Source organism: Rhipicephalus sanguineus, chromosome 4, assembly GCF_013339695.2.
Source record: "Rhipicephalus sanguineus isolate Rsan-2018 chromosome 4, BIME_Rsan_1.4, whole genome shotgun sequence".
Classification (NCBI taxonomy): domain Eukaryota; kingdom Metazoa; phylum Arthropoda; class Arachnida; order Ixodida; family Ixodidae; genus Rhipicephalus; species Rhipicephalus sanguineus.
In genome coordinates this window covers 105311093-105332779 of record NC_051179.1, presented here as the reverse complement: position 1 = coordinate 105332779, position 21687 = coordinate 105311093, and the positions used below count along the sequence as shown (strand labels likewise).

At 48.8% G+C, this 21687-nt stretch overlaps 11 non-coding genes and 2 pseudogenes across 11 annotated transcripts; all 13 read left to right on the top strand.

Annotated features, from left to right (window-relative positions):
• The first annotated feature begins 436 nt into the window (after positions 1 to 436).
• On the top strand, positions 437 to 1442 carry LOC125758401 (uncharacterized; annotated as a pseudogene).
• A 92-nt stretch (positions 1443 to 1534) lies between these two features.
• On the top strand, positions 1535 to 1606 carry Trnae-cuc (transfer RNA glutamic acid (anticodon CUC)). Its single transcript has one exon. It is a non-coding gene; the product is annotated as a tRNA-Glu (tRNA).
• Positions 1607 to 1709: 103 nt separating this feature from the next.
• On the top strand, positions 1710 to 1781 carry Trnae-cuc (transfer RNA glutamic acid (anticodon CUC)). Its single transcript has one exon. It is a non-coding gene; the product is annotated as a tRNA-Glu (tRNA).
• Positions 1782 to 1886: 105 nt separating this feature from the next.
• Trnae-cuc (transfer RNA glutamic acid (anticodon CUC)) lies at positions 1887 to 1982 on the top strand. Its single transcript has one exon. It is a non-coding gene; the product is annotated as a tRNA-Glu (tRNA).
• A 108-nt stretch (positions 1983 to 2090) lies between these two features.
• Trnae-cuc (transfer RNA glutamic acid (anticodon CUC)) lies at positions 2091 to 2162 on the top strand. The gene has a single exon. It is a non-coding gene; the product is annotated as a tRNA-Glu (tRNA).
• Positions 2163 to 2293: 131 nt separating this feature from the next.
• LOC119388910 (uncharacterized) lies at positions 2294 to 4077 on the top strand (annotated as a pseudogene).
• A 9827-nt stretch (positions 4078 to 13904) lies between these two features.
• Trnae-cuc (transfer RNA glutamic acid (anticodon CUC)) lies at positions 13905 to 13976 on the top strand. Its single transcript has one exon. It is a non-coding gene; the product is annotated as a tRNA-Glu (tRNA).
• A 108-nt stretch (positions 13977 to 14084) lies between these two features.
• On the top strand, positions 14085 to 14156 carry Trnae-cuc (transfer RNA glutamic acid (anticodon CUC)). Its single transcript has one exon. It is a non-coding gene; the product is annotated as a tRNA-Glu (tRNA).
• A 106-nt stretch (positions 14157 to 14262) lies between these two features.
• Positions 14263 to 14334, top strand: Trnae-cuc (transfer RNA glutamic acid (anticodon CUC)). The gene has a single exon. It is a non-coding gene; the product is annotated as a tRNA-Glu (tRNA).
• A 108-nt stretch (positions 14335 to 14442) lies between these two features.
• On the top strand, positions 14443 to 14514 carry Trnae-cuc (transfer RNA glutamic acid (anticodon CUC)). Its single transcript has one exon. It is a non-coding gene; the product is annotated as a tRNA-Glu (tRNA).
• A 5122-nt stretch (positions 14515 to 19636) lies between these two features.
• Positions 19637 to 19708, top strand: Trnae-cuc (transfer RNA glutamic acid (anticodon CUC)). The gene has a single exon. It is a non-coding gene; the product is annotated as a tRNA-Glu (tRNA).
• Positions 19709 to 19816: 108 nt separating this feature from the next.
• Positions 19817 to 19888, top strand: Trnae-cuc (transfer RNA glutamic acid (anticodon CUC)). The gene has a single exon. It is a non-coding gene; the product is annotated as a tRNA-Glu (tRNA).
• Positions 19889 to 19995: 107 nt separating this feature from the next.
• On the top strand, positions 19996 to 20067 carry Trnae-cuc (transfer RNA glutamic acid (anticodon CUC)). The gene has a single exon. It is a non-coding gene; the product is annotated as a tRNA-Glu (tRNA).
• Positions 20068 to 21687: the final 1620 nt, after the last annotated feature.

Sequence of the window (21687 nt, the reverse complement as noted above, 5' to 3'; positions counted from 1 at the left end):
GATGTCTTCCCTCAGACAAGGGTGTCCTCTAAGCCCATTGCTTTTCGCGCTATATCTCGAGCCCTTTTGTTTAGCAGTGATGCGCAATGAAAACATCCGAGGTTTCAAATTACAACGTGCTGAAGTTAAAATACTGGCATACGCTGACGACATCGCGGTTTTCTGCGAGGATTGCGACAGCGTTCTTGAAGCTGTAAGCCTCGTAAAGACATACTGTGAGCAATTGGAGCTCAGATAAATTGGGAGAAGAGCCTCGGGATTTGGCACGGTCACTGGGACAATACACCGGCTCATTTTGCAAACGTCCGGTGGTCAACAACGCCGGCTAAGTACTTGGGTGTGCCCCTCGAGCACTATAAGGACAGTAAGCAGTATTGGCGTGACGAGGCAGAGAGAATGAGGGAAAAACAAAGGCTTGGCAGGGGCGCCATTATCAATGTTTGGACGCGCCACCGTGTGTAATATTTTCTTAATGGCGAAAGTGTGGTACGTCTTGCAAATCCTATCTATGTGTCGTTCAAATGTGCAAAAAATGCACCGTGTTTTTGCCGTATTCATATGGGCTTCAAGTTGGGAGAGGGCAAGCAGAACCAATTTGTTTCGTTCCGTCCGCAGTGGTGGGCTAGGTCTGTCACATTTCTTTATCAGACAAATTGTGTCTCGTTTTCTTTTTTTGCGTGAGCAGACAAACGATTTTCTGCGCACAGTGATTCAAGTTAGATTGGGGAAAGCACTGCCGCAATTTCTTGTAACTTCCGCAGATATGACGGAGGAAGCGTCACTGGCTATTTGCGTGAAGTGGTTGATTCTTTCCGTTTTTTGTACACTCGCTTTTCAATGGAGTATTTCTGTTCTGTGACAAGAAAAACACTGTACAGAGATTTAGTTGATTCAATGTTGCCGATACCTTTGTACAGATCTGTAAACTGGGGAGGCCACGGAGACGATGTATTGAAACGGGTTAAAAGATGCCAATTAGACCTTCTCAAAAAACGTTTTTCTTCAAGCTACATACAAACACGCTACCCGTAAAAACATGGCTGGATGAAAAAGGCATAGATGTTCCATGGACTGTAAACTGCTTGCTTTGCAACAAACCAGAAACCATCGAACATGCTTTCATCGACTGCTGGGATGCAATCTTCCACTGGGACGTCTTACAGCGGACCCTTAAAAAAGAACTACCGATTACGCCTTTGGGAATTCGTTTTTTACCAACAGATAATGCGGGGGGAGTTCCGTACGATATGTTTATGCTCCTTGGCCTCCACAGTCTGTGGAAAACGAGAATGGCAGTTAGACATGTTGATGTGGATGCCCGTTCGACGAGAGTCAACTTCATCGAAAGTATTGCGTATATTCGGGAAATATATCGTGCGCAGAGTGAACCACCCGTGTGGGTGGAGATTCTTGATGAGTTAGTGAAACTTAAGAGATTTTAATAATGTAATGTTAGCCAAAGTGTGGTTGACATGTTTTAGCATGTACATATGTATTCCTTTGTTATGCATGCAGGCAATAAAGAAAAAAAAAATCCGGCATGGTCTAGTGGCTAGGATACCTGGCTCTCACCCAGGAGGCCCGGGTTCGATTCCCGGTGTCGGAAATATTTTTTTCGCTTTTTATTTATTCTTTATTTAAGCGTGCGATTCGATATTTTTGCGCTTGCGGTCGAATGAGCAGGAGGCGTGCTTCATTCATCCTCGCTCTCCGGCATGGTCTAGTGGCTAGGATACCTGGCTCTCACCCAGGAGGCCCGGGTTCGATTCCCGGTGTCGGAAATATTTTTTTTCGCTTTTTATTTATTCTTTATTTGAGCGTGTCGATTCGATATTTTTGCGCTTCCGGTCAAATGAGCAGGAGGCGTGCTTCACTCATCCTCGCTCTCCGGCATGGTCTAGTTTTTTTTTTTTTTTTTTTTTTTTTGGCTAGGATACCTGGCTCTCACCCAGGAGGCCCGGGTTCGATTCCCGGTGTCGGAAATATTTTTTTTATTCGCTTTTTATTTATTCTTTATTTGAGCGTGTCGATTCGATATTTTTGCGCTTGCGGTCAAATGAGCAGGAGGCGTGCTTCACTCATCCTCGCTCTCCGGCATGGTCTAGTGGCTAGGATACCTGGCTCTCACCCAGGAGGCCCGGGTTCGATTCCCGGTGTCGGAAATATTTTTTATTCGCTTTTTATTTATTCTTTATTTGAGCGTGTCGATTCGATATTTTTGCGCTTGCAGTCGAATGAGCAGGAGGCGTGCTTCATTCATCCTCGCTCTCCGGCATGGTCTAGGGATTCCACTTCCGGTCACCGTAGTGTACGGACGTGGGCGGAATGAGCTCCGACGATATCGGAGCGGCATCAGCGGCCCAGCAGGGACGCGGTACCAGGAACATGGACGAATCGTCACAGGAATATCAGATTATTTTGCCCCGGCTGCCATCAGGTGATGCAACGCTGCATACAGTTTTTTTGCACGCCGATATCAGGGCGCGGCCGTACCGCGTCGAGGATTTCAGGGACGCACTTATTCGTTTGGCTTTGCTCCCCGAGGTGGCTGCCTTGGGGGCGTACCAAATGAATCATGTTTGGGCCATCACATTCAAGAGCGCTGAGGGCAAGAAGAAAATGCTTGCTGCTGGTGACATAGCGGTGAAGAACCAGCGCTGTATCGCTATAGACCCAAGCCACCAGGATACGAGACTGAAGATTCATTGGCTACTGTATAACGTTCCTGATGACGACGTGCGAGCAGCGTTGGCACCTTATGGCAAGGTGAATGAAATAGTGCGAGAACACTGGCGCGTGTATGGCTGCACAGACAAAGGTTCATCGACGCGTGCGGTGAGCCTCAAACTCAAACCAGGCCTCACGGTAGACGACTCCCACATCAGTTACGGATTGCAGGAGACCTCACGCTCGTTGTCGTAGCGGGAAGAGCACCGCTATGCCTGCGTTGCCGAGGCACAGGCCATATTAGGAGGGAGTGCCGGGCCCCGCGGTGCGCAGTGTGTCGGCGTTTTGGGCATGACGAGAGCGGGTGTTCGAGGACATACGCAAGTGTGACCGGGCCCGTGGGGAGCGAAGAACTATCTGAGCACCACATGGACGAGGTCGAGGCAGAAGAGCTCACTGGAGGACGTCGGGAGGAATCAACACCCAGGTTAACGCCCCTTTCTTCACGCCCCCTGAGTGCTGCTTCAACTGGTAGCAAAGACAAAGGACCTGCGAATGAAGCCCAACCTACGAGGAGTACTCAAGGTGCAACGACGCCTGAAACGAAGGAAGAAATGCCAGAAAACATGGACACGTCTAGCACTAACAAGAGGACAAGGGAGGAGGCGGAAGGGAAGAAGGTGAATGTAATGAAAGCTTCCGAGGAACCGCCGGCTAAGGCGATTAATGTGCGCCGAAGACCGACACCTAACGTCCTAAGTGAACGTCGCATAGCCGAGACCCAGCCGCCGACCCAACTCCAACAGCAGCAAGAACAGGCTCAGCAACAGCAGACAGTTCATCAAGTACAGACACAGCAACAGCAACCACTGCCGAAGCAGCAGACTCTTCAACAGCGACAGACAAGTCATCATCAGCAGCAGCAGTTACAACAGCTGCAGATGCCTTCAACGGGGTCGCCTCCAAATCAACAGCCCCCGTAAGGCGGGGGTTAGGACCAATAGATACAAGTTATTGACCCGGCATCGTACCTCAACAAATGGAGCACATTAATGACGTGTGCCTTAAGTGCTGCGGGAATGATACGCGGCGCTTTACTTTGAAGACCAAAAGAACGGGGGCCTGTGAGGCTACATGGAACCGTGGACCTGATGGTGATGAAAGAGAACCAGAGGTGAGGATCATGCGGCCGGGATGGCCAGTTATGACCTAATGGCTATTAACGTCGAGACACAATTAAGAGTTGCTACTCTCAACGTTAGGGGCCTTGCTGCTAGACGACGGCAGTATCAATTAAGTCGATTGATGCTTGAGCATGATCTCGATGTTGTTGCCATTCAGGAAACGAAAGTAGAAAGTCAGGATCAGACCGACCGCATGGTCTCCCCATTTAGAGCGCGGTACAATGTGTGTGTGTCTCATTCTGTTGGAATGCCTGCTGGTTGTGCACTACTACTGAGAAATTCTCTTGGTATTGTAGAAGAGACTGTAATTGTGTCTAGTACTGGGAGATTTATAGTATGTGATATTACATATAATAAGAAAAACTGGCGTGTTGTCTGTGTGTACGCGCCCAACAAAGAGGGTGAACGTAGAGATTTTTTCGAGAGTCTGAAGTCTTTTGTTAGATGCGACAGGACTGTCATTATGCTTGGAGATTTTAATTGTGTTTGTAACCCTCAAGACAGAGTAAAAAAGACAACTGTAAAAGATCAAAGTGCAATGCTACTCAACACAATTGCACAAGATTGTAATCTTGAAGATGTAGGTGTAGTACTATCTGCAGGGGAGCACTATACACACTTTCAGCACGAAAGCCATGCAAGGCTTGACAGAGCCTATGTGTCAATAGATTTAATACGAATATGTTCGAATTATGAAGTAAAAAGTGTATCTTTCAGTGACCATAGCTTAGTGATGTTCACTATAGGGCATAAACAAAAGAGGACGAGCTTTAACTGGGACGTATGGAAATTAAATGATAAAATTTTAAAAGACGAAGTGTTTGTAGAAGGTGTACAGGACAGCATTAATAAAATGTTAGCTGAGCCCCAAGTAAATGCAATCGAAGCCTGGGAGCGATTTAAGGAAATAACAAAGATGAGGGCCATTGAAAGATCGAGTCTGCTGTATAGAAGTGAAAAGGAAAAAGAAAAAGAATTGCAATGTCAGTTAGACTTTGCAATGAGTCTAGAAAGTAAAATACCTGGAAAGTACACAAAAGAAATAAGGCAGTTAAAGAATCAATTGGAGGCGATAGACATTGAAAAATACAGAGGGGCGATGATAAGAGCGCGTGCAGAAAAACTATTTCTTGGCGAAACGCCTACAAAGCGTGCTCTAGGAGACGAAAAGAGGTACGCCAAGCGCAACGAAATTAAAGCGATAACAACTAGTAAGGGAATTGAACGAGAAGGTGAAGCTATTGAGCGGGCATTCGTTGAATACTTTCATGGCTTGCTTGGCCAAGAAGTGAAAGCTGATAAAGGGTTGGAGACTGAGTTTCTGCGTTTGATACCAAAGCTTTCCGATAGCGAAAGAGAACAATTGGAAATGCCGATAAATATTTCCGAGATAGAAAAAGCTATCGACGAGTTGTCTGTTGGCAAAGCACCTGGACCCGATGGATTGGGAGCAGCAATGTATAAGACATTTAGAAGCGTAATATCTGTAGCCTTACATCGTGTATACACAGAGGCTTTAAGATTAAAGGAGCTTCCGTCTTCATTTCGAAAGACGCACGTAATACTAATACCGAAGACCGAAGACCCTATAAAGTTATTGTCCGTGAAGTCTTATCGACCGATCAGCTTAGCCAATGTAGATTATAAAGTGTTCATGAAGGTTCTCGCCAGTAGGTTGCAGAGGGTGATAAAATCATTAGTTGGACCACATCAAACTTGTGGAATAAAAGGACGTACAATAAACACCAATGTTCATGTCGCAAGGAGTGTGTTGGAGAGTTGTGATGTGTTCGAGAGCAGAGTGGCAATGATGCAATTAGATATGGAAAAAGCCTTTGATCGTGTAAACCATGACAGTCAGTCTGAGGCATGCAGGCATGCAGTCAGTCTGAGGCATGCAGAGTCGGCGTGTTGTTGTGTGGTTCAGTGTACAAACTCTGCGCAGCGCAGAGAGATCCCCGCGTGTCGGCGCCGCAAAGAGCAGACACGGAAGGCCCCGCTCTGGGAAAGAAAGGCGACTCTGTGGTGACGCCGTCAAAGCGCAGGGCCGCCAAAGCCGCCTCCTTGCTTGTAACAAAAGGGAGGAGATACAAGCTGAACGGGAAGACCCGTCACGACGGTGGGACGACGCGAGACTGGTTTCAGTTATTGTTTAGCATCCGCATGCACCCCTTTGAGCGTTTACCTGCGCTGCCGTTCCGAGAACCTGCTGCTAACAAGAAACACGTGTCGGCGCCGCAAAACCGATCTCACCGCGAGTTGCGCTACGCCACCGCTGCCGCAGTGCATGCCGGTACTTGTAGTACTCGGTACGTTCAGCTGCCTACAGCTGGTGCATTGGCGAGCTGCATTAGCGGCCTTATTTGAATGATTTGCGATGGTTGGGTTGACGTGCTGTGTGCTGGGATGCTACAACAGGAGCTTGAAGCAAAAGGACTCGGATTTTACGTGTTCTCGAGGGATTTCAAGTTCCGACAGGAATGTGTGCGACAGTCAACGAAGTCGGACAGAGACGCAACTACCGCGCACTTTCTTGTTCAACGTGTTTGTGAACTCCCTGTGCATGATGCATCGTGGTTTTTCAGTGCCCTATTGCGTCATAACAACCTTGCTGCGCGAACGATGGACCGATCGGCGACAGCAAAAGTTCATATAACGCGAGCTCGATCCCCTTGCCTGGGCGATCGCCGCCAGCGGCGACAGATTGGATACAACGTCCTTTCCGGGCTCAACAGAGATCGCTTTTATAGGGAGACCTAAACCGACCTCTCACCAAATGCGATGACGACTGTCAAGCGTCTAGCATGAACGAGACCAAGATTATAACTGCATGCTGTGTACAGCTCGCGCCGTGGAGCGCACGGCGAAAACTCGGCCGTGCCGGCATCGCACCCAACTCCGCCGCCGGGATTTCCCAATTCCTTTCAATATGCGATATTATTGTGAACGCATCATAAAGCGGGCAACAGCGGTATCAAAGCTGAACTTCTTTATGAGCGTGGGCTATTAACCGTACACTGCCGTTTCGAAGCGGTAGGCCTAGCGACGATACCGGCGCCGAGCCACCGGCTGAGGCCTCCGCCGCCAGCCGGAGCGAGCTACTGCTTGTCCGCCGCATTGCGTGTGTCGCCAAAATCTCTTACTGACTCATCCATTCCTTGTACAGCAGGAAATATTATGCCATTCACGAGTTTTTTGTGATGTTAACCTTTGGCAAACGGCATGAGCGGCCAGTCACCGTTCAGCGGACGCGCCTCTAACCTGCTTCACGGCGACAGTTTTTTTCATTCACGTTTAACTTATTACTGTGATCGAAGTCTTGCGTTGACAACACAGTCTACAAGAAAACAGTCACCTCGACAAAAAAAAAAGCGCAATAAGCTTCTGTTTTTCGTCCCTTCGGCTTTTTTTTTTCTCCTGTTGTCGTGTAGCAGACAGCTCTACACAGTTTAGGCAAGTCTTTTTTCCCGGATACTGTAGCTTGTGTCGCTTGCGTGTGTTGCGTTCACTGAAGAAGATATTTGCTCTCATTACGACGGGAACGTGATTTCTTTTTTTTTATTACTAATATTTATTCAGCAAAACGACCCAAGCTGATCAACCCAACGAGACGACCTCGTCACATGTAAGCACTATCAACTGTTCTTTTTTTATTTTAGCGCTAGGATGCAGTTTAACCTCAAATAAAATAACATACATTGGAGGTGCGGACACAGTTTTCCACCGCGTTCAATCATCTTGCGTGTCGAGGATTGGTGCAAAACGGCAATATACCTGAAGCACGCAGCAAGCAGCCGCACCAGCAGCGCTCCGAGAACTACAACTAAGATGGCGGCAGTGCCACTGTCGGAAACTCGCGCATGCGCAGATGGTCTGGTGAGATCGGTCTATTGGTCTTGCGACCGCTTGGCCGGATGCGACCGGGGGATGTCTTTGTGTACAATCGCTGTCTGGTCGTAATTACGGAACTCGGAGCGTTCAGGTGAACCGGCCCCCAGCTGCATGTAATGACCGAGTGTCATTAGACTGGCGTGCAACGCACTATCGCGTACACATTTCGCCAGTGGCCAGGGCCTGGGAAGATTCGCGCTGCTTTGTGGCGGCTTCTTGAAAGAGACGTTGGTACGCGGGCCTGTTGAGCCAGAGCCGAGCTTTCGGCGCTGGCGGACGTCAGGGGCATGCTCAGACTATAACGTAGGGGAGAGTGAGATGACACGTGTTGCGCAGTGAACCTATCCTCTCGCGTGTTGTAGATTGTATCGTACGTTAGACCAATGCCGTGTCTATCATGAAAGTGTTTGTGCCATTGGTTGTGGTGATGCCAACCCCCAAGTGTGATTGGTTTGTTGAGGGACTCTTTGTCTAACTGAAGGTTGAAAAGAGGCTGTTTTGGATGTGAGAGGAGAGCGGAGGTTCGGGCTTGGACCCGGGCAGACGCCTGAGCGTGGCAATAAAGCGTCTCTTCACTGGACAACGGCTCTTCCTTCGCGCTGCCACCGTGCACTCGAGTCATCGAGGGGCGCCGATTCGAACCTCAAACACCTTCCCTCCTTAGCTAGTGTTGAAGCTAGCAGAGGATAGTAGGGAAAGGAAATTAACTGGCGCTGTCGACCCTAGGATCGGAGAGCCCGCAGTGAGGAAGGTGCTGAAGCCCGGCGAAGCTGTCAAGACGCTCGCTGCTATTGGGACCTGCTGGTGAGCTGCCTGAAGCAGTACTGACAGTCCGAGCCTGCCGGTCAACTTTGGAGCCAGGAGTCGAGCGACACGTGAGCGCTAGGTGTCAGCGAACAAGGGCGAAGCCGAACGACTTCGTTGAGCGACACGAGGCGCTGCGGTGTCCTGCATCGGGAGGAGAGCGGCAAGAGACGTCGACGTGAGGGACTGACGCAACGGCGAGGGTGGTCCGGTGGAGCACCGTGAGCATCGAGCGACTTCGTAACGACAAGCGTCAGAGACGGGACTGACGCAGCTACAACTGACAGCGACACCGGGCGACGCATCACGGCAAGGTGAGGCTCGCTTTGTGCTCTCTCGGGGCCCTTTTTACTGAATGCACTTGCGTTCAGGCACACTCTGGGAGATGTCGGATTCAGAGGGAAATGTTATGGAAGGTGACAGTGTAAATCGATCGGATCGCACGCGCGAGTTGATGCTTGAGATAGAAGCATTAAAGCTCAAGCTTGAGCTGGAGAAGATGAGGTCGTCGCGTGCCTCTTCAGAGGAGCCGGAAATCTGTAACCGGCATAGCGGTATTGCATGGTACGCGAAAGAGTTGAAAGCAGTCCTTGCGCCCATGCCCACTAATGAGCCAATGATCCCCGCCTGGTTCAAGAATGTGGACGCTCTTTTTGCGGCGTTGAGCATACCTGAGGAAGTGCAGGGCACTGTTATATTGCCATTCTTAAGTGACAAGATGCGGACATTTGTTGCCAATCAATCGGAGGCTGGGGTAATGGCGTACCGAGATCTAAAATCTAAAGTTTTAAAGGAAATGCGGATGACTCCAAGTGAGTACCGCCGAATGTTTCTAGAAATTAAAAGAGAGGCAGATGAGTCTTGGAGCCAAGTGACAGCACGCCTGGAGACAATGTTCACATACTACCTCAGAAGTAGAGAGGTGCAGTCATTTGAGAGCCTTCAGGAATTGCTGATAGCTGATAGGCTGAAGCAGTTAATGTCAAATGATCTCCGCTCACTGGTCACTCAGCAGGAAGTAAAGGGCTGGTTGAAGCCCAAGGATATAGCGGAGTTAGCCGCAAATTTTGAAGAAAGCCTCGACGGCAGCAGGCAGAGCAATTACCGCCGCACTGCAGTAAGAAATCAGAATTATAGGCCGCACCCCAAACAATCCACTGGTCGAAACTTCAGCCCTAACTCAGGAGTATGTTTTGGATGCGGACAAAGGGGCCACTTTCAAAGGGATTGCGAGTCTTCACGAGACACTGCCGCTAAGAAAGCAGAGGTTGCGTGCGTAGCTCCCCAGAAGGAAAGGTCATTTGAGAGCCCTGCCACACCGCCGCGGTATCCTGCCTTTATGAACAATTCACTGATGGGTGATCCGAGGATCGAAATTTTCGTCGGAGACAAGCCCTGTTTCGCGCGCATTGACTCAGGCGCGGATATAACAGTGATAAGGGCGAAGGAGGTAACTGCCGAGATTTTGGGCCAGAGTAGTGGCATAATAAAGCTAACAGGTGCTTTCGGTCAGGGCGTTACAGCGCGCCTAATGTATGTGCCTCTCGGCCTTCCACACTCGTCAGGGAGCGCTACTCAGCGTGTGACTTTACTTTGCGCCGTAACTGATCAGTTGAGTACCAGTGCGTCCGTACTACTTACACCGGAAGATTACGAATGCCTTCGTCTCTGCCGTCAAGAGCTAATGAACGACCTGAAGAAGCATGATATGGGAATCAGCTGCACTACACAGGAGATGGCACCGGAGCGGCATTTACCATTGAGAGACCAAGAGCAGGTGTCTCAAGGCTCTAACCCTAGCGCTAACGCCGTGCAGCGCACATTAGAGGAACCACCAAGCAGTGAGCAACAGGTACCTAACACCGAGGGTGAGGCAAACACCTCGTTAGAAGATAAAGGAGAGGAGGAGCAGGACGCACAGGCGTTGGAACCGCAGGCGTCTAATTCCACGTCATGTTTGGAGCAGGGTCAGTTAGAAAGTCAGAATTCTGTAGGAGAATATATTATTGAGAACAGCGAGCGGCTTGGGCCGGTCACTGAGAGTTCTTTCGCAGAGGAGCAAAAACTAGATGAGTCACTGGCCGATGCTTGGCGCCAGGCAAAACACGGGTCGCACGGCATGGTAATTGACGGTCAGTTGCTCTATCATAGGGAGCAGTTAGACGGGAAACAATGCCTCCAGTTAGTAGTACCAAAGTCACGCCGAGCCGAAGTGCTAGAGTTGGCACACGACAGCCCTTGCGGTGGTCACTTCTCAGAAAAGAAAACGAAAAAGCGCATTAAAGCGTCCTTTTATTGGCCATCATTGGGATCGGATGTAAAGCAACATTGTCAGAGCTGTCATGGGTGTCAGGTTCACGCGCGCAGGCTTAAGACAGATCGGGTGCCTATAACGCCTTTGAACAGACCGCAGACACCTTTTGAGGTAATTTACCTTGACTGCATAGGCCCCCTTGAGCCAGCTTCCTCGCGGGGTCATAAGTATGCTTTAAGTGTTGTTGACCTGTGTACACGGTGGGCAGAAGTGATTCCACTGCGGGCATTGACAGCCAAGGCAACGTGTCAAGCTCTAATAGATGTGTTTAGTCGCTGCGGAACGCCTGAGCTGATATGTAGCGACCAAGGGACAAATTTCACGGCTAAACTAACGGTAGAGCTCATGGATAGGTTAGGCGTAAAAATGAGGTTCGCGACGCCCGATCACCCGCAGAGTAACGGCATCGTGGAACGCTGGAATGGGACATTCAAAGGTATGCTGCGCCACGTAATCGGCACGCACGGAAGAGATTGGAACCGCTACGTGCCTTGCTTGCTGTGGGCGTATCGCGAAGTGGCGCATGACATTACGGGGAAGTCACCGTTCGAACTTATGTATGGTCGCGCACCACATGGGCCCCTCAGCATTCTCCGTAAATCGTGGACTGGTGAGTGGACTCCTCCGATTGGGCTAAGCAACCAGCGGCAGTCTATTTGAAAGAGCTGAGACAACAAATGAGTGAGGTCGCAAAAGTTGTGGATGAGCGCAGCAGCGAAATCCAGAAGCTTTATACACAGAAGTATAACCTTCGCTCCACCCGGAAGGAGTTTTCAGTGGGGGATCAAGTCCTCGTCATGCAAAGTGAGGGCGGCAGCAAATTGCAACCGAAGTGGCAAGGACCAGTGGCCGTAAAAGAGAGAACGCGGGCCGACAGTTACGTTGTAGTGGACGCAACGGGTGCTGAGAGGCTAGTTCATGCTAATAAGCTCCGACCGTATCACGCGCGAGCTAACAATGTAGGGGTGGTATTCGAGGCCGACGCAGAGTGCGGGAACATTGAGATGGCACCGCATGCTGTAAAGTCGTGCGGCCAAGTTTCTGTGGCTGCCCAAGCAAGTGATGTAAGTTCTAGCCAAAGGGAGGAACTCAATGCGGTTCTTCATGAGTATAGAGAGGTGATGTCGGACCGGCCTGGCCGAAGTAAGTTTGGTGAGCACAAAATCACATTGTCACCCGGTGCTAAGCAGACACGACCACATATGTATAGAGTACCAAGGGCATTAAGGGCAGAAACTGGACGGCCAATTGCATTCCTTAGTAAGAAATTGAGCCCGTTGCAACAAAAGTGGTCCACAATTGAACGGGAGGCGTTTGCAATTGTGTGGGCGCTAGAGTCTTTGGGTACGTGGCTATTTGGCACAAAGGTCAAAATAAAGACTGACCATGACCCGCTGAATATGTTAATGTAGGGTCTGTAATATTGGAAGGGGTAAAAATGGCTTATAGAAAGTGCTTTACGCGTATTGTGGTTAATGGGCATGTTACTGAAAGCTTTCAAGTGAGAAATGGCGTGCGGCAGGGTGATCCCATCTCAGCTTTATTATTCGCAATATACATGGAACCTTTCTGTATGAAGATTATTGGGAACGATAGAATAAGGGGGTATCAACTAATGGAAAGTGAAGTCAAAATGTTAACATATGCAGATGACATTGCTGTGTTTTGTCGCGATAAAGAAAGTGTCAGTGAAGTGATACGTGATGTGGTCTCGTTTTGCAAGTTCACAGGTAGTGCAGTAAACTGGGATAAATGCCTAGGCTTGTGGCACGGATCTTGGGAGACCACCCCGCAAAACTATGCAAATATGAGATGGTCAATTGTACCAACTAAGTACCTTGGTGTCCCCCTGCAGCATTACAGAGACACAAATGATTATTGGAAGGAGATATGTGAATGTACACGCGAAAAGACTCAAAGCTGGCATGGTAGGGAACTTTCTATGTTTTCTAGAGCGACTGCATGTAATTGGTTCATTATTTGTAAAGTATGGTATGTCCTGCAGTTCCTCTTCATGACACGAGCAAATGTGCAAAAATTGCATAGAGTTTTAGCAGTTTTTGTTTGGGGGTCGGTATGGGAGCGTACTAGCCGGACAAACTTATTTCATTCTTCCAAAAATGGTGGTCTAGGATTGGCTCATCTGTTTCTGAAGCAAATAGTGTCAAGATTTATTTTTTTGCGTGACCAATGTAACCCTTTTCTGCGAACGTTTATGCAAATTGTACTGTGTGACAAGATTCCTGATTATGTGGTATCAAATGTGTCTGTAAAATGTAACCTGCGTGGATATTTAAGAGAAGTAGTGATGGCATACGGAATATTGAAGGTGCGGTTTCATCAGACTACTTATCTGATGTAACGAGGAAAGCGTCTCTACAGAGATTTACGTGACGTTTATGTTACCTCAGCCCATCTACAGAGCGATATATCATGTTGGCCATGAGCGTGACGTATTTAAGAGGGTAAAAATGATGACCGTACGTGCAAGCGCAAAGACATTCTTCTTCCAGCTGCACAGCGAAACATTGCCGGTAAAACCGTGGCTACAAGAGAAGGGTTTCTTCGTGCCGTGGTCGATAGATTGCCTTATCTGAAAAAAACCCGAGACTATCAACCACATTTTTCTTGACTGTTGGGACGCTGTTTTTCTGTGGGACATTTTGCAGCGCACCTTGAAAAAGGACTTGCCAATCACGCCATACGGTATTAGATTTTTGGCTACGGAAAATCAAGATGGTGTGCCTTATGACATGTTTATGTTGCTTGTGCTTCACAGCGTGTGGCGAACAAGAATGGCTGTGCGCCATGTAGATAAAGATGCCCGATCTGCGCATGAATATTTCACAGAAAGCATTGTATACATACGAGATGTGTACAAGTCTAGGGACGAACAACCCGAATGGGTCTCGTTATTAGATGAGTTGGCTGCAATGAAGCGCTTTTAAATAAAACCAGTCGCAGCCAGGCTGGTGATTTTAGACTGGTTACGAAGTGCTTGTAAATTTCTGTTATGTGCAAACGTGGCAATAAAGAAAAAAAAATCCGGCATGGTCTAGTGGCTAGGATACCTGGCTCTCACCCAGGAGGCCCGGGTTCGATTCCCGGTGTCGGAAATGTTTTTTTTATTCGCTTTTTATTTATTCTTTATTTGAGCGTGTCGATTCGATATTTTTGCGCTTGCAGTCGAATGAGCAGGAGGCGTGCTTCATTCATCCTCGCTCTCCGGCATGGTCTAGTGGCTAGGATACCTGGCTCTCACCCAGGAGGCCCGGGTTCGATTCCCGGTGTCGGAAATATTTTTTATTCGCTTTTTATTTATTCTTTATTTGAGCGTGTCGATTCGATATTTTTGCGCTTGCGGTCAAATGAGCAGGAGGCGTGCTTCACTCATCCTCGCTCTCCGGCATGGTCTAGTGGCTAGGATACCTGGCTCTCACCCAGGAGGCCCGGGTTCGATTCCCGGTGTGGGAAATGTTTTTTTTATTCGCTTTTTATTTATTCTTTATTTGAGCGTGTCGATTCGATATTTTTGCGCTTGCGGTCAAATGAGCAGGAGGCGTGCTTCACTCACGCTCGCTCTCCGGCATGGTCTAGTGGCTAGGATACCTGGCTCTCACCCAGGAGGCCCGGGTTCGATTCCCGGTGTCGGAAGTACTTTTTGGCCTGCGTCACTCTTGGTCTTTAATTTATTTATTTATTTATTTATTTATTTATTTATTTATTTATTTATTTATTTATTCATTTATTTATTTTCATTGTTGGGTTTTCGTTCATTCAAGTGGGAGGCGCGCTTTATTCCTCTCAGCTCTCCGGCATGGTCTAGTGGCGGATTCTACTTCCGGCCACCGTAGGGTGCGGACGTGTCTGACATGAGCTCCGTAGGAGCGGCTTCAGCGGCCCAGCAGGGCCGCGGTTCAAGGTTTTTTGCCAACGAGGATCCGGATTACCAGGTACTTCTGCCTCAACTACCGACAGGGCGACTCGTTATTAATACGTTATTTTTACACGCCGATGTACGTGCAAGGCCATACAGGGTGGAACATTTCCGTGATATGCTGTCAAGCATGAAATTGCTGACGGACGTGGTTGCCCTGGGGGCGTATCGAATGAGTCACGTTTGGGCCGTAACGTTCAAAAGTTGTGACGCAATGAAAGAATTGTTACGGGCGAAAGAAGTGAATGTGAAGGACAGCCGGTGCATCGTCATTGACCCCGGCAATCAAGCACTGCACCTGAAGCTACATTGGATGCTGCATACCGTGCCGGATGAAGACATTCGTGAAGCCCTGGCACCCTACGGCCGAGTCACTGACGTGGCGAGGGAAAAGTGGCGTGTGCTCGGCCTTCAGGATAAAGGCTCTTCGACTCGACTGGTCACCCTGGTGCCGAGGAAGGGCCTGGGGGCGGATGACGTACCCCATCTGCTACGCATAGCAGGTGAGGAAGCCCTAGTAGTTATTCCTGGAAGAGCACCACTCTGCCTTCGGTGCCGCAACACAGGACACATCCGGCGCGACTGCCGCGTCCCGCGCTGCACACGTTGTCGCCGTCACGGCCATGAAGAGTCGCAGTGCGTGAGGACGTACGCAAACGTGGCAGTGCCAACGGCCGCAGACGAAAACGCTGAACTTCTTATGGAAGAAGTGGAAGCTGAGGAAGCCTCAGCCGGAAGCGTCAAGGAGGCGAAAGCCTCTGCGACGGAATCGGCGAAACCGCAGGGACAAACGGCCGGAGCAGCGCGTGGGCCAGGAGGACCTTCAAGGCATGTGAACAAGGACTCGACCATCGACGCCCAAAAAAAGGACACAGCGACGAAGACAGCGCCCGACATCTCGGAATCAGCTGGCACCGAACCTATGACGTAAGCAAGGCTGGAGGCTCGACAGGGAAGAGGACGCGAGAGGAGTCAACGAACGACGGCACGAAGACCGACGCAATGAACAGCGAGGAACCACCGCAAAAGGCGGCGGGAATGCGTCGGTTCTCAATACGGCCCTCGCCGAATATCCCGCCGGACAAGAGAACGGCGGAAACGACACCTAAGTAGACTGAGAGACTTGTTCCTGCGAAAGCACTCGGGCGCGCCCTCGAGTGCTAACCATTACCGAAGGAATGGCGTGGACAGCGGCTCCTCGAGAAAGGTACGCTGTGGACTGCATTTGTTTAGAAAACCAGCTGCTCTGGCCGTAATGAACACTTGTTGACATAACTATGAGTAGAGTTAACGGTGCTACGTGTGATTATGTGCTGTTATGTGTTGTGTTTAATTCTTTCAAGTATTAGCAATGAATTTGGAGAGGGGAATTAGAGTTGCTACTATTAATGTGCGCGGCCTCGCAGCAAGGCGGAGGCAGTACCAGCTGAGCCGTCTATGCGTTGAAAAGGACCTTGATATTATCGCCATACAAGAGACGAAAGTTGAAAGTGAGGAGCAAACAAACAATATGGTAATGCCCTTTAAAACATATTACAACGTATGCATCTGTCACGCTGTCGGCACGTCTGGTGGCTGCGCTGTCTTGGTTCGAAGAGGCATTGGTATAAGTGAAGAGGCCGTCACTGTGAACGAAAACGGAAGACTGATAGTCCTCGACTTTCATTTTAGCGGATCACAATGGAGGCTTATCTGTTTGTATGCGCCAAATGACATAAACGAAAGGGAAGTTTTCTTCACGGAGGTCGAACGGTACCTTCAATGCGACAGACAGATCATTTTTCTGGGTGATTTTAACTGTGTGTGTTATGCAGAAGATCGCGCTAAACGTACTACCGCTCGTGACAGGAGTGCAGTGTTCTTAAACACTTTAATAAGCGATTACAACCTAGAAGATGTAGGTCGCCTTATGGCCAGTACATTGCAGCCGCCATTTACGCACTATCAGCGAGATAGCCAGGCAAGACTTGACAGAGCCTATATCTCGTTAGATCTAGTGCCTTTTTGCGATAGCTATGTTGTACAGCCGGTGTCTTTTAGCGACCATAGCATAGTATGGTTTACACTGGGTACCAAGCCCAAAAAACTGCGGTTTGATTGGGTGATGTGGAAGTTTAACGAAAAACACTTGGATGATGAGAAGTTTGTGAATGATGTTACCAGCCAGATTAGAAACTTGTTAAGAAATAAGTTTTTACATTACGCGGAAGCATGGGAAGACTTTAAGGTCCACGTGAAGATGGCTGCGATTGAGATAGGCACCACTAGACGCTATAATGAAAAAATGAGAGAAAACGAGCTCCAGAAGGAACTCGATTTCCTTATTTCAATGGATAGTGCGCAGCCGGGAAAGTATCGCGAAGAAATTAGAAAAATAAAAAGCGAGATGGAAGCCATTGACAGAGAAAAATATAGAGCAGCAGTTATTAGGGCACGTGCGGAAAGACTATGGGCTGATGGAACGCCGAACAAACGCGCTCTTGCTGATGAAAAGCGGTATGCGAGAAAAAATGAGATAGGACAGATTACTTATCGTGATGGTGTTACTTCTGACAAGAATATGATAGAACAGGCCTTCATAGAACATTACCGCCAATTGTTCGGGGTCCCAATCCATGCGGGAGATGAATATGAAGCACGGTTTTTAAATTTCATGCCACGTGTCGATAACGAGGTCAAAGCTAGTCTGGAGGAACCGATGAGCGTGCGGGAAATAGAACGCGCAATCGAAGAACTTCCTGCAGGCAAGTCGCCAGGTCCCGATGGATTAGGAGCTGCTTTCTACAAGGCATTTGCACCTTGGCTTGCTAAAGTATTGCAGCATGTATACGCGGAGGCATACGAAAAGCAACGGGTGCCACCGTCTTTCAGGAGTGCGCACATGGTTTTAATACCTAAAACAGATGACCACAAGACGCTCTTATCGGTGGGTGGTTACAGGCCAATCAGCCTTACAAATACCGATTACAAGATATTCATGAAGGTGTTGGCAAAGAGACTTCAAGCAGTCGTAACTGAACTAGTCGGCCCGCACCAAACTTGCGGCATTAAAGGTCGCACGATTGCTACAAACACACACGTAGCACGAAGTGTTCTGGAGTGTTGCGATGCTTTCGCTGGACGCGTTGCTTTGTTGCAGCTTGACCTGGCGAAAGCCTTCGACCGCGTATCCCACGTGTTCTTTTTCTTATTTAGAGTACGTGAATGTTGGAAAAATAATTTTAGATGGCGTGAGAATGGCCTATGACCAATGTACTACACAGATTATAATTAACAAGTCTCTCAGCGCAAAGCTTTCAGTGATGTCTTCCCTCAGACAAGGGTGTCCTCTAAGCCCATTGCTTTTCGCGCTATATCTCGAGCCCTTTTGTTTAGCAGTGATGCGCAATGAAAACATCCGAGGTTTCAAATTACAACGTGCTGAAGTTAAAATACTGGCATACGCTGACGACATCGCGGTTTTCTGCGAGGATCGCGACAGCGTTCTTGAAGCTGTAAGCCTCGTAAAGACATACTGTGAGCAATTTGGAGCTCAGATAAATTGGGAGAAGAGCCTCGGGATTTGGCACGGTCACTGGGACAATACACCGGCTCATTCTGCAAACGTCCGGTGGTCAACAACGCCGGCTAAGTACTTGGGTGTGCCCCTCGAGCACTATAAGGACAGTAAGCAGTATTGGTGTGACGAGGCAGAGAGAATGAGGGAAAAAACAAAGGCTTGGCAGGGGCGCCATTTATCAATGTTTGGACGCGCCACCGTGTGTAATATTTTCTTAATGGCGAAAGTGTGGTACGTCTTGCAAATCCTATCTATGTGTCGTTCAAATGTGCAAAAAATGCACCGTGTTTTTGCCGTATTCATATGGGCTTCAAGTTGGGAGAGGGCAAGCAGAACCAATTTGTTTCGTTCCGTCCGCAGTGGTGGGCTAGGTCTGTCACATTTCTTTATCAGACAAATTGTGTCTCGTTTTCTTTTTTTGCGTGAGCAGACAAACGATTTTCTGCGCACAGTGATTCAAGTTAGATTGGGGAAAGCACTGCCGCAATTTCTTGTAACTTCCGCAGATATGACGGGAGGAAGCGTCACTGGCTATTTGCGTGAAGTGGTTGATTCTTTCCGTTTTTTGTACACTCGCTTTTCAATGGAGTATTTCTGTTCTGTGACAAGAAAAACACTGTACAGAGATTTAGTTGATTCAATGTTGCCGATACCTTTGTACAGATCTGTAAACTGGGGAGGCCACGGAGACGATGTATTGAAACGGGTTAAAAAGATGCCAATTAGACCTTCTCAAAAAACGTTTTTCTTCAAGCTACATACAAACACGCTACCCGTAAAAACATGGCTGGATGAAAAAGGCATAGATGTTCCATGGACTGTAAACTGCTTGCTTTGCAACAAACCAGAAACCATCGAACATGCTTTCATCGACTGCTGGGATGCAATCTTCCACTGGGACGTCTTACAGCGGACCCTTAAAAAAGAACTACCGATTACGCCTTTGGGAATTCGTTTTTTACCAACAGATAATGCGGGGGGAGTTCCGTACGATATGTTTATGCTCCTTGGCCTCCACAGTCTGTGGAAAACGAGAATGGCAGTTAGACATGTTGATGTGGATGCCCGTTCGACGAGAGTCAACTTCATCGAAAGTATTGCGTATATTCGGGAAATATATCGTGCGCAGAGTGAACCACCCGTGTGGGTGGAGATTCTTGATGAGTTAGTGAAACTTAAGAGATTTTAATAATGTAATGTTAGCCAAAGTGTGGTTGACATGTTTTAGCATGTACATATGTATTCCTTTGTTATGCATGCAGGCAATAAAGAAAAAAAAATCCGGCATGGTCTAGTGGCTAGGATACCTGGCTCTCACCCAGGAGGCCCGGGTTCGATTCCCGGTGTCGGAAATATTTTTTTTATTCGCTTTTTATTTATTCTTTATTTGAGCGTGTCGATTCGATATTTTTGCGCTTGCGGTCGAATGAGCAGGAGGCGTGCTTCACTCATGCTCGCTCTCCGGCATGGTCTAGTGGCTAGGATACCTGGCTCTCACCCAGGAGGCCCGGGTTCGATTCCCGGTGTCGGAAATATTTTTTTATTCGCTTTTTATTTATTCTTTATTTGAGCGTGTCGATTCGATATTTTTGCGCTTGCGGTCGAATGAGCAGGAGGCGTGCTTCACTCATCCTCGCTCTCCGGCATGGTCTAGTGGCTAGGATACCTGGCTCTCACCCAGGAGGCCCTGGTTCGATTCCCGGTGTCGGAAATATTTTTTTTATTCGCTTTTTATTTATTCTTTATTTGAGCGTGTCGATTCGATATTTTTGCGCTTGCGGTCGAATGAGCAGGAGGCGTGCTTCACTCATCCTCGCTCTCCGGCATGGTCTAGTGGAATTCCACTTCCGGCCGCTGAAGCGAACGGACGTGCGATGGCTGGCTCCAGCGGAGCGGTGACAGCGGCCCATTTAAGCCGCGGAAACAGGTCTTTTGAAGATAAGGACTATGTAGTTGTATTGCCAAACCTTCCTACAGGGCGTATTGTTTTAAATACGGTGTTTTTGCATGCTGACGTACGAGCCCGGCCGTATCGAGTGGAAGATTTCCGTGACACTCTGGCAAGCCTGCGATTGCTCCCCGAGGTGGCTGCGTTGGGGGCGTATAGGATGAGCCATGTGTGGGCGGTGACTTTCAAGAACATGGACGCAGTCAAGAAGATCCTGGCGCACGGAGACATCAAGGTTAAAAACTGCCGTTGTCTCGTCATAGATCCGGCAAACCAAGATGTGCGTATGAAGGTGCACTGGCTGCTGCACAACGTTCTTGATGAAGATGTGCGACGTGCGTTCGAGCCGTATGGTCAAGTGACTGACATTAGCAGGGAGCGGTGGCGTGTAAACGGCATCACCGAAAAGGGCTCCACGACCCGCATTGTGACACTTCGGTTGAAGGTGGGCGTTAAAATTGATGACCTGCCTCATCAAGTGAACGTAAGCGGTGAGCAGGCTTTGGTGGTTGTAGCAGGCAGAGCGCCAGTTTGCCTACGTTGCCGAGCAAAGGGGCACATACGGCGCGATTGCCGTGTACCACGATGTGGTATCTGCCGAAGGTTTGGCCATGAGGATAATGACTGCACGCTGTCTTATGCCAGCGTTCTAGGTCCAGCGTTCTAGGTCCAGCTACTGGCAACGACCAAACTGAGCTGTTCATGGATGAACATGAAGCGGAAGAAGCAGCAAGTACGACCGGGACAAAAGAACAGGTTACGCCCCAACTGGCGGAATCAAGTAAGCCCTGCGGGATAGCGGACGGAAAGGTCGTGGAGAAGCCGTCTGAGCCAGAGCCACTGAAGCAAGAAGAAGCAGTCAACGCAGAGCAGCACCTGCCTACTGTAAATGATCCCAGTGACGCCGAGACACTGAAAGACATGGAGGTCAGCGAAAACACAGGCAGTGGACTAGCTGGAAAGCGGCCGAGAGAAAATGGGGGCGAAGGCGAGAGTTCCTCCGGGGATTGTGGTGGTGGAGAACCACCAACTAAAACCTCAGGAATTCGGCGTCCGACTTTGAGGCCACGGCCGAACTTCCAAGCCAACTCACGGGCGGAGGCCAAGCAGCTTCCGCAGCATACGCCACCTGGGACTTGAGACTCTTGTGCCTTTTCCGGACAGAAAGTAACCCGTAAGTGAGTATTGTTTGCCCAGCAATATGCCTGTAAAATGTTATGGGCGTGGTGTAAAGAATTTTGCAACCGCTTTTTTTTTACAAGCGTTCACCTGAAGTAGACACTGTTTTTCGCACGCTCACAAAGATAAAAGTATGGCTTACAAAATAGAAGCAGCCTTACGTGTCGCTACACTTAACGTTAGAGGCTTACGTTCTAGGAGGCG